Below are 12,357 nucleotides of genomic sequence, written 5' to 3'. Positions count from 1 at the left end.
TTTGTGTGTGACCATCAACTCTCGCCTGCCATGCTTCTGTGCTCCACCAACATCAGGAACTGCTACAAATATTTTTTGTCTCATTTGTTTAACAGGGTTCTCTCTATCTACTTTTAGGACTTATGTGAAAATCTGATTATGTTTTAGGTCATATTTGTGCAGAAATATAGAAAATTCTAAAGGATTCACAAACTTTCAAGCACCACTGTAACCTCTGCATTTAACATCTGAAGCAGTGAACACACAAGTGAGCAATGAGCACACACACACACATACCCAGGGCAGTGGGCAACTATGCTACAGTGCCCTGGGAGCAGTTGTGGGTTAGGTGCCCTTGCTCAAGGGCACTTCAACCCAACCTCAACCTAACATGTCTTTGAACTGTGGGGGAAACCAGAGCACCCAGAGGAAACCCACGCAGACATGAGGAGAACATACAAACTCCACACAGAAAGGCCCCCGTCGGCCGCTGGGCTCAAACCCAGAACCTTCTTGCTGTGAGGCGACAGTGCTAACCACTATACCACCATGCCACCCAAGCAAACTTACCTGCAACGAGAAAGTAATGGGACCAAATAAAACTCATGTATCATACGGGTTGAAGTGAGGAGCTAGGTACTTGAAGTCTGAAGGGATCCTTGTTCCTGATCATCGCTGCTGTGGAGGGTGAAGAATGACATGCGATGCCAACATACAGTTTCATTCACTTGCCACTGAGATTGGTTAGCAACACTCTGGTGAGCAAGTGGTTGTTCTGTTTCAGTGGAGTTACCAGTGCAATTCTCCTGATTTAAGAGCTGGTCCACTGTAAAACAACTCAGCCACTCAGATGAAGGAGCTTATTAGTGAACAAGTGCAGTGGGTTTTAGAAGTTGTACTTGACAAAGACATAACTTTCCATCCAAGTCAAGTTGAGACATCAAGTATCTCCACAGCACAACACTTCCTGTGATTATCTATCCATACCCAGAAAACACATCATGTATTTCAGTGCTTCATTCAGCCTCAGGAAGTGCTTTATCCTGGTCAGGGTCTGAGTGGATCTGTGACAGACAAGCCAAGGTGCACCATGGACACATACATTCACATGCAGGGACAATTCAGAGACACCAAGTTACTTCCTGGCCTGTTTTGGGAGGTGGAAGGAAACCAGAGGAAATCAACATGGACATGGAGAGAACATGCAAAATTCCAAAGGTAAACCAACCTCAGGCTAGAAGCACATACCCTGCAGCTGACAGGCAGCAACAATCCCAACAGTACCACTTGTATTGCTATACATCTTGCTTTACTGTAATTGTGGTGATGTTCATACCATGAGTCATTATCTTGGCATTGCCAAGCACCAGTTTTTGATTCCAGGCATTTTGGTTCTGGAACCAAAATAATGTCTCTTCTTGCAGTGTAGAAAGGTAAAACATTTAAGTTCAGAGCACTCTGACCAAACTGGTAGAAAATGGGGATGAAAAACAAGAAAAAAAAAGAAAAACAAGAAGGGACATTTATGCTTTCTTGGACACTCAGGTACAGACGGCTGTAGCATCAGCAGGTATCAAGGGGCAGTGGAAAGGGGCAAGATCATGGTCTTCCAATGACATGATGAAAATCTTGTAATTTGACATGATATTAGAGAAGCTTGGTTGGGTGGCATGTCCTGTTGCTGCCTCACAGCTCCAGATACCTGGGGTTTGAGCCTGAATTTCTGACTTTCTGTGTGGAATTTCATGTTCTATACCAATTTCCATCTGGGTTTCCTACTGGGATTCATGTTTTCTCCCACTTCCCAAACACCTATCCATTATGTATCCCAGCTGTGGGCCTAGTATTCTCAGAATATAATCTAGATCTATTGCTGAATAAGAAGGCACAAAATGAACGTATATTTCTGGTCTAATTATCAGATTCTCATCTCTGAAGATTTAATCTACCAAGAGTCTGACAGTAAAGAATCAGCAACATAACAAAACCTTGAATTCAGTTCCTAGCACTTTGATAACACATACATACACACATGTGCCCATACACAAAGGCCTCCACAAATCAATTACTCGAGAGTAAGCCTGAAGGTCAGTTGGGGTGGAATCGATAAGTCCCGCTGTGCAAACACCCCAATATCAAAGCTACACTGGTTTGTTGTTTGTTTGAGCCTTTTTCCCTGTCATTTGGCACATCCCCCCATCGGGTGAACTTGCTGCCCCTGCCTCAGCCTACTAGGGAAAGAAAATGATGTATCTGGTTCTTTTTCTCATCCCACAAATCTCAGTGGCTGTGCACATGGCTCCTAGATCTCACTGCTGAAAAACTTCCTGTCCAATGTAGACTGAGTAAATTGGCATGGAAACACATTTTAACAAAACAGCATCAGAAGGGTTTGGATAAAAGCACCGATTTGTTGCCTGGGGCAAAAGGCTAGACTGTAATTGAGGCTTCTTAGGATACTCCATGCGTCTTCTCAGGAAGTACAAATATTTATGGGTTTCTATCCTACCTCTGATGGCCTCAGAGAGGAAATTCATGATGAGTGCGACATGGACAGAGAAATGTTGTTGATATAAGTTGCTGGGGAAGTTATTGCTAGTAAAACTATAGTATATGTGACTTTGGAACCCAGGTATGAGTGACTTTTTAAACACCATATTTTTTTGTTTGTTTGGATGTTTGTTTGCTTTTATCCATTCAAATACTCTGGATTTATTTATCAAATTTAAATTCAACAGTATTTTGACTCAAGATCTCTTAGGATATGACCTGTTATAGGTTCACAAATTCATTTACATTATACATAGACTATTTATCGAGGTCTCTTACTGATTTTGTTTTGATTTATCACATCAGTGAATTCCTTCTTAAATCTTACATTTGGTACTGGTAGAAAAAGTTCAAGCCTTACTACAAGAAATGAAAGAATTAACAGTAGAGAATGGCTTCACCATTTATACCCCTACAAATAAAAAATTAAGCTCGACAATCCTCTGTTCTATTTGGATGGATTTGAGTGTGCTGGTATCTAGGCCCTGTCAATTGTGCAGCATCAGCTGTATCTGGAACAGTATTTGTTTATGGCTTTCCATTTTGTAATGATCTGCAGAGTTAAGAAGGAACATTTGGTACTGTCGAGAAAGTTCGCATACGCTACTAGTGCTGGCTTCATGCATTTTTTATGCTAGATCCGAGTGAGGTCTGGTGAATTTGGAAGCCAAGTCAACGCCTTGAATTCTTTGTCATGTTCCTGAACAAGTTTTGCAGTGTGTCAGGGAGCATTATCCTGCTGTTAGGGAATACCATTGGCATGAAGGGGTGAATTTGGTCTGTAACAACATTTAGGTAGGTGGTACATGTCAAAGTAACATCCAGATGAACACCAGGACCCAAGGTTTCCCAGCAGAACATTGCCCAGAGCATTACACTGCCTCCATCGGCTTGCCTTCTACCTATAGTGCATTCTCGTTCCATCTCTTCCTCAGGTGTACACGCACCTTCTTCCATTGCTCCATGGTCCCATTCTGATGCTCACATGCCCATTGTTGGTCTTTTGGTGGTGTACAGGAGTCAGAATGGGCTCTCTGACCAGTCTGCAGCTACGCAGCTCCATATCCAGCAAGCTGCGATACACTGTGTTCTGACTCCTTTCTATCAGAGCCAGCATTAACTTTTTCAGCAATTTTGTGCTACAGTAGCTCTTCCTTCTATTTCTGACAAGGTGGCCTGGCAGAGACTTGGGCTTGCGGGCCACTGCTTCAGGCACAAGAATCTTCCTGCTGGTGAGCTTGTACTGTGGGAGCCTCTCCACGGTTGCAGAAGTCAAGGTTGCGGGGGGACTGCCTTCATCGACACCCTGAGAAGGGACGTGGGTGCTGCCGGTACTGCTGAACTAGCCAACTGCATGACTGATCGACAGGATTGGGGCTCCAGGTGTGCAACTCGGCTGAGGCCACTGTGAGTGAACTCTTCCTTGGGATCGTACAAGACAGGCTGGCCTCCACTAACCACCTGCATCAATGAGCCTTGGGCATCCATTACCATCTCACTGGTTCACTGGTTGTCCTTCCATGGACCACTTTTGTTAGGTACTAAGCACTGTGTACAGTATGTAACCATAAGACTTCAAGAACTGATGGTTCACATGCTGCTTAATATATCCCACCTATTGTCAGGTGCCAATGTAATGAGATAATCAATGTTATTCACTTCCCCTTTCAGTAGTTTTATGTAATATATATATATATATATATATATATATATATATATATATATATATATATATAGGGGCGGCATGGTGGTGTAGTGGTTAGCACTGTCGCCTCACAGCAAGAAGGTCCAGGTTCGAGCCCCGTGGCCGGCGAGGGCCTTTCTGTGCGGAGTTTGCATGTTTTCCTCGTGTCCGCGTGGTTTCCTCCGGGTGCTCCAGTTTCCCCCACAGTCCAAAGACATGCAGGTTAGGTTAACTGGTGACTCTAAATTGACCATAGGTGTGAGTGTGAATGGTTGTCTGTGTCTATGTGTCAGCCCTGTGATGACCTAGCGACTTGTCCAGGGCGTACCCTGCCTTTCGCCTGTAGTCAGCTGGGATAGGCTCCAGCTTGCCTGTGACCCTATAGAACAGGATAAAGCAGCTAGAGATAATGAGATGAGATATATATATATAGGGGCAGCACAGTGGTGTAGTGGTTAGCGCTGTCGCCTCACAGCAAGAAGGTCCGGGTTCGAGCCCCGTGGCCAGCGAGGGCCTTTCTGTGCGGAGTTTGCATGTTCTCCCCGTGTCCGCGTGGTTTCCTCCGGGTGCTCCGGTTTCCCCCACAGTCCAAAGACATGCAGGTTAGGTTAACTGGTGACTCTAAATTGACCATAGGTGTGAATGTGAATGGTTGTCTGTGTCTATGTGTCAGCCCTGTGATGACCTGGTGACTTGTCCAGGGTGTACCCCGCCTTTCGCCCGTAGTCAGCTGGGATAAGCTCCAGCTTGCCTGCGACCCTGTAGAACAGGATAAAATGGATAGAGATAATGGATAATGAGATTATATATTTTATATATATATATATATATATATATATATATATATATATATATATATATATATAAACTGTTTACAGAGTTAAAAGTCTAGATGGATGAAGTATTAAAAATCCACTGAGTTAAAGAAACAGCACAGCACACATGATGCATTGGCACAAATCTCTGAGACTAGCACTCTCAATTTGAACATCACCTACAGCCTGGATATATACTGGCTCAAAACAACAGCTCACCATTTGTCTTTCAACAAAGTCACCAAAGGCTGGGGGTCAGTCAGGATGCATACCACGTTTATAATTATTTACTCCCGACAGTTTAGTGGTGGCCAAACAAAGGTTAATAGTGCTGTCGGAACTCTTATCATCCCTGACACGTGTCAGCCTCAGCATCCCTCCAGCAATCACTCACAGATCTGTCTGATAGCATGAAGCCCAGCCTAACCCGCCAGCTGGGGCTCGAGGAGCAAGACTCTGAGAATTAGTTTGGATTTACTGCATCAAATCATGCAGGGAAAGATTGATCTGCCACGATTGATTCATTCACGATAAGCTAAAATAAACTCGGGTGAAGAAGTTGCAAGGCAGATATTAATAATAAAATCGATGTACCTGGCTTCTGGAAGGGTTGTGAAATGGAAAAAAAAAATACCCTACTGAATATTTATGATGTCAATTCAGCTTCACTGTCAGTACCACTAAATGGAAACAATCAAGAAAGAAAGAAAGAAAGAGAAAATATGCAGGCTAAAACAAAATTCAAAATAATAAAAGGGCAAAAAAAAAAGGAGAATAAAAATCACCTGCTGCAGATTAAACACTTGTCAAGGTCTTTTTTGTTCTGTGTGCTTTTCACCAGGATGGTCTTTATTTTCCAGACTTTTTCATGTTTATTTTATTGTATTTTTTATGAGTAGAAAGAACTGAAGTAGTTTACTCCTCAGCATAATTCGATTTTATTGAAACTTTTTTTTTTAAAGATCAGAGCTACAGTTTTATTTCTGACCACATTTTTGAGAATTCTTAATTTACTTTAATTTCATTAATGTATCTTTTAAAGCATTGGCACCCGTTTTAATCCTTACTATATTTGTGAGGATTTTTAGCTTAATTGATTTTTATGTTTGTTTAATTTTAGCTTTTTTTAAACAGTGTACCACAGATTTATTTTTTACCATGTGTGAGGATTATTTAAAGCACCTCACATTTGCAACTTGGCTTTATTTCTTTACTATAATTTTTAATTGTTTTCATTTCTTTTTCAGTGGACATTAGGCATTGTTAAAATTCGTAATACATTACAACCATTGCTTTAATGTGTACTTGATTTTAGATAGATAGATAGATAGATAGATAGATAGATAGATAGATAGATAGATAGATAGATAGATAGATAGATAGATTTTCATGTGTAAAATGCCTCATAAATACAGTCTAACATTATAAATGTTAAACTTCGTCAAACTTGTTACCAAATTCAGTACCACGAAACTTCGCCAGATCTCAGACGAAAGCTCAGAGACATGAAGTCATGAGGTTGAATCCCTGTTGTTTTCCTTGTCCACTGGCTGAAACTCGCTTCCTGGTGTTTTTCCCTGTGTCCCTGAGAAGCCTATTACTCGGCTTATCTCAGCTCACAGCCAGACATCAGCTAAAGCCGCTTACTCGCTTGTGCCATGCAGGTTGGAGGGCAAACAGGCTGGATATCACACACCATGGATAACATCACCGTGGAACAGTCGTGCATCCGTGTTCAAAGAAACATCTCTGGCACTCTGCGTTTTTAATTGTTTGAAACTGTTCCATTCACATGCCCGTCTACAATTAAACAAGTAGTATTTAATAGAACTATCAGACTGTATTATTCTGATTATGTACAGCATAACATTCATTCAGCTTTCATTAAAGATGTCAGTCAGATTAGAGAGTCTACTGTTGCAGCTTTTTCAAGAAATTCTAAAACATGTCTCAGAATTAAATGTGATTTACTGGTTTTATACAGCAGTTTACTTTCCGAAGTGTTCTACTTACAGTAGGTGCAACTTTCTGAAGGTTATATGAATTAAGTGAGAAAAGAAAAAAGAAAAAACACACTTCTTGTCATTCTGTTATCAGAAATTCATCAGTGCTGCAGTGGTATGATGAAGCAGTTACTATTTCCACCCCAAAGCACATTCTGAAGTGTTTTATTCCTCTTGCACCACAAACATTTGCCATGTATTTATTTATTTAATATTACATTATCTATTTATTGTTACACTTCATGTTCCAGTATATTGTAGGAGTTTTACATTTTTCCTTCGCAGGAGTCTCTTTCTTGTCTTTCTCTGGTTTTCGTAAAGTAAGGAGACATTTATGCTACATTTATGGAAGGAGTATCCAGTGTCAGTGCTTTGTCATGGTCAGAGGTAAAGCTGTAGGTTTAATGCTGCATTTATGGCACCTTAACACAGAACCTCAGGATGTTTGATGTGCAAAGTGGAAAAAAAAAAAAGCTCAGTCAGAGTGTGTAAAGCTCATAAAAAGTTTCTTTACCTGTGCTTTACAGTTAAAGACCTGAGTGTCTGTTGGTTCTGTTCTAATGTTGTGAATGTCAAACATTTATGAAGTATTTTGGAAACTGCAGCACAGCAACAACAGCATGCAGTCTTAGCAACATGATATAAAATGGACAATAACGTGCACACGCAACAAGATAGAAACAAGAGGACAGTAACATGCAACAAGATAGAAAGTGGACAATAACGTGCAGCGTTAGCAACAAACTAGCCGGCTAACCTTAGTGCTAACTCTATTGTTGATGTTTACCTACTCAAAACTGTCAATAATTTGGTCAGTGTTACAGATTTAACCAGCTCCTGTGTCTGTATATTGCCTGATCTCAAACAGAAAGAGTTATAAACTCATTTAAAAAGTGGACAAGCGGAACATTACATTCTGTAAACAAGGAAGAAACTGTGAGTTGACAAAACTACACTGATCTGATTAGATGGAATTTCAAGTTGTTTTTGGTGTGGTTTTTTTTGTTGTTGTTGTTTTGTTTTGTTTTCCCATTTGTAGGCAAGAAATTACAAATTGCAACTTCGCCTCAAATGCGGCTGGTTTTCTGACACCTTCGCGACAGTACAGTTTACACTTTACTGTTTCTCAACTGCATTTTTTTTTTGTCCTATTAACTTCTCCAGAGTGAAAAGAGAGTCTGGGAACAGAACAGCTGTTTATAGCTGCTATAATGAAAATAAGAAGAGGAACTAACTTGTTTCATAGACATCCCACAGCATTAGATGTAGCTCTAAATAGATAAAAAGCATGCTGCACAGTGTTTTATTGCTTTTTCTGTCTGCATGGGAGAGAGAGAGAGAGAGAGAGAGAGAGAGAGAGAGACTTCTTCTAGCCAAATGACAGAACTCATAATGTTGTCTCAGCCGCATGCTGTGCAGAACTGTCTCACACACTGTTTACAAAATATTACACACACACACACACACACACACACACACACACACACACACACACACACACCAGGCTAATGTGGAACACCTGGCAGCTCTTAAATTCCTTTGACCTCAGCACCAGTTTCACCTTGATGCTCAGGACTGATAGCGGCAGGCAGCTGGCAGAAAGTTCGCTGCCAGCCCAGGTGCATTCTGGGAACGTAATGTACAAGCACTGAGGCACAAGGGCTGAGATGTTTGGCTTGCGCCAGTCGATGACAAAGTGCCTGAGGTCCTACGCTGTAACGCGCTCTGGTAATTGCTAACGAGGGAGAACAGGCGTGATTGATTCCCTGCTAACTAACATCCATCCTTCTTGCTATCTGCTCCTTACGCTTCTCTTGCACTTCATCACCATAAACACAAATTTGGAATGCACTGAGAAGGTATACCAGTTAGCAATGACATAATAATACAAATTGAACCACTGGGATGATTTTAGTCATGAAATTAGATGAATTATACAGGGATACAAGAGTTCGTGTTATTCAGGGGGTTTGGAATGCAATGTAACACCTACATACACCCTTACAAACTGAAATTGTCAACGTTGTATATTTTTATAAAGGCGTTTTCCAGCAGACATCATCTGCCCTAAAGACTGCTTCGATGATGGACAGCCAAGTTGGCATAACACCTGAATTATGTGACATGAGTCAATGTTATGACAGGCTGCTTTACATTAAACTGTCATAATACAACAATTTTGACAAGATCCTGTGGCGTTATGATGTAATGGTGATGTCACATGTCAAACACCAAAACAAAACACACTGTAATTTAAGCTAAAAAAAAAGTTATTGTCATAACATTGTAATAACAAGTTTGTCAAATATTTTGAATGCTTTTTTTCCTTCATTATTAAAAGTAATGAAGCTTTATTTAGAGATTGGATGAAATGTATATTATACAAAATGTTCATTAGAGTGTCATGACATTGCCATAAGTGTACTGAGAAATATATATTTATAAGTAGGAATATGAACCATACCAGAACTGATCCATAGTATGAAGTGTCATAGCGCTATGTCACCTGACTCAGGTGTTACATTAACCTGACACACTGAAGCAAGAATCAAATCGTCATATAAATTAATATCCGAGGTCATAAAGGGCGTATGTATGCCGATGTACAGGAGGTCTTACACTCACTCACTCACTCACTCACTCACTCACTCACTCACTCACTCACTCACCGGCCACTTGAATAGGAACTTGTTGTTGATTCTAAGATCCCTGTTCTTGGTTACAGGACTGGAACCCAATGTGTTCTTCTGCTGTTGCATGCTGAGATGCTTTTCTGCTCACCACAGTTGTAAAGAGTGATTCCCTGTGTCCGAAATCACTCCCTACTCACTATATAGTGGACTATACAGTGAGTTTGCCATTTTGTAGTACTGTCTGTATAGTGAGAATTATTACACCCTATATAGTGGACTCATAGTATCCCACAATGCACCATGAACAGTAGTGTACAACCGGTGGTCACTAACCAAACAATATATACCATCATGCATGGCGGTCGCACTGAAAGAAAAAAAAAGTGTGTTGGGGTGAATGGACAGAGCAAGAAACATAAGATAAATGGACAGTCAAATCCAATTAAAAATAGTAAGAGAATAGAAAATAAGATATAATAAGACAGAAAAATAAAGAATAAAAGTTAGAGTGCAGAGCAAGGAATTAATCAAAATTTTCAAATTTGATTTAATAAAAGGCAAAGAAGAAAGTATTCAGCCTTGATTTAAAAGAACTGAAAGATGCAGTAGACACAAAGTATTTTTTTTTATGAATATGGGAAATATGGCCAGTATAATATGGATTTATCACAAAAATACGTGTGTATTTATTATTTTGAAAACCCACCAGCCGACTGATTGGCATGTTTTTTAACTGTGCGACAGTAATGACACAAATAGTGGTGTGACGGATTAGTGTCCGAAAGTGTTTTTTTTAATTTTATTTTAACAGTGAGCTCACTATATAGTCCTCCATATACAACCCCGATTCCAAAAAAGTTGGGACAAAGTACAAATTGTAAATAAAAACGGAATGCAATGATGGGGAAGTTTCAAAATTCCATATTTTATTCAGAATAGAACATAGATGACATATCAAATGTTTAAACTGAGAAAATGGATCATTTAAAGAGAAAAATTAGGTGATTTTAAATTCCATGACAACAACACATCTCAAAAAAGTTGAGACAAGGCCATGTTTACCACTGTGAGACATCCCTTTTTCTCTTTACAACAGTCTGTAAACGTCTGGGGACTGAGGAGACAAGTTGCTCAAGTTTAGGGATAGGAATGTTAACCCATTCTTGTCTAATGTAGGATTCTAGTTGCTCAACTGTCTTAGGTCTTTTTTGTCGTATCTTCCGTTTTATGATGCACCACATGTTTTCTATGGGTGAAAGATCTGGACTGCAGGCTGGCCAGTTCAGTACCCGGACCCTTCTTCTACGCAGCCATGATGCTGTAATTGATGCAGTATGTGGTTTGGCATTGTCATGTTGGAAAATGCAAGGTCTTCCCTGAAAAAGACGTCGTCTGGATGGGAGCATATGTTGCTCTAGAACCTGGATATACCTTTCAGCATTGATGGTGTCTTTCCAGATGTGTAAGCTGCCCATGCCACATGCACTAATGCAACCCCATACCATCAGAGATGCAGGCTTCTGAACTGAGCGCTGATAACAACTTGGGTCGTCCTTCTCCTCTTTAGTCCGAATGACACGGCATCCCTGATTTCCATAAAGAACTTCAAATTTTGATTCGTCTGACCACAGAACAGTTTTCCACTTTGCCACAGTCCATTTTAAATGAGCCTTGGCCCAGAGAAGACGTCTGCGCTTCTGGATCATGTTTAGATACGGCTTCTTCTTTGAACTATAGAGTTTTAGCTGGCAACGGCGGATGGCACAGTAAATTGTGTTCACAGATAATGTTCTCTGGAAATATTCCTGAGTCCATTTTGTGATTTCCAATACAGAAGCATGCCTGCATGTGATGCAGTGCCGTCTAAGGGCCCGAAGATCACGGGCACCCAGTATGGTTTTCCGGCCTTGACCCTTACGCACAGAGATTCTTCCAGATTCTCTGAATCTTTTGATGATATTATGCACTGTAAATGATGATATGTTCAAACCCTTTGCAATTTTACACTGTCGAACTCCTTTCTGATATTGCTCCACTATTTGTCGGCGCAGAATTAGGGGGATTGGTGATCCTCTTCCCATCTTTACTTCTGAGAGCCGCTACCACTCCAAGATGCTCTTTTTATACCCAGTCATGTTAATGACCTATTGCCAATTGACCTAATGAGTTGCAATTTGGTCCTCCAGCTGTTCCTTTTTTGTACCTTTAACTTTTCCAGCCTCTTATTGCCCCTGTCCCAACTTTTTTCAGATGTGTTACTGTCATGAAATTTCAAATGAGCCAATATTTGGCATGAAATTTCAAAATGTCTCACTTTCGACATTTGATATGTTGTCTATGTTCTATTGTGAATACAATAGCAGTTTTTGAGATTTGTAAATTATTGCATTCCGTTTTTATTTACAATTTGTACTTTGTCCCAATTTTTTTTTTTGGAATCGGGGTTGTAGAATTCCCTAGATAGTGAGTAGAGAGTAATGAATGAGTGTGTGATTTTGGACACAGCCATTATATGAGTTACTATATTCTTACTGGCAAAAAAAACTTGAACCAATCTGGCCATTTTCCTCTGACCTCTCTTATCAACAAGGCGTTTGTTTCCACCCACAGACTGTCGCTCACTCAAAGTTTTTTTTGTTTTTCGCACCATTCTGTGTAAACTCTAGAGACTTTCACTCAGCACGAAAACCCCA

General features: G+C 40.4%; 1 protein-coding gene across 1 annotated transcript in view; it reads right to left on the bottom strand.

Moving 5' to 3' along the window:
- ctnna2 (catenin (cadherin-associated protein), alpha 2) overlaps positions 1–12,357 on the bottom strand; it is a 699,326-nt gene that overhangs the window by 451,816 nt on the left and 235,153 nt on the right. The window lies entirely within an intron of this gene.

This window comes from Neoarius graeffei, chromosome 3, assembly GCF_027579695.1.
Source record: "Neoarius graeffei isolate fNeoGra1 chromosome 3, fNeoGra1.pri, whole genome shotgun sequence".
NCBI classification, from domain to species: Eukaryota; Metazoa; Chordata; class Actinopteri; order Siluriformes; family Ariidae; genus Neoarius; species Neoarius graeffei.
Note: the sequence above shows the minus strand (reverse complement) of the source record. Positions and strands in the feature narration are given on the sequence as shown.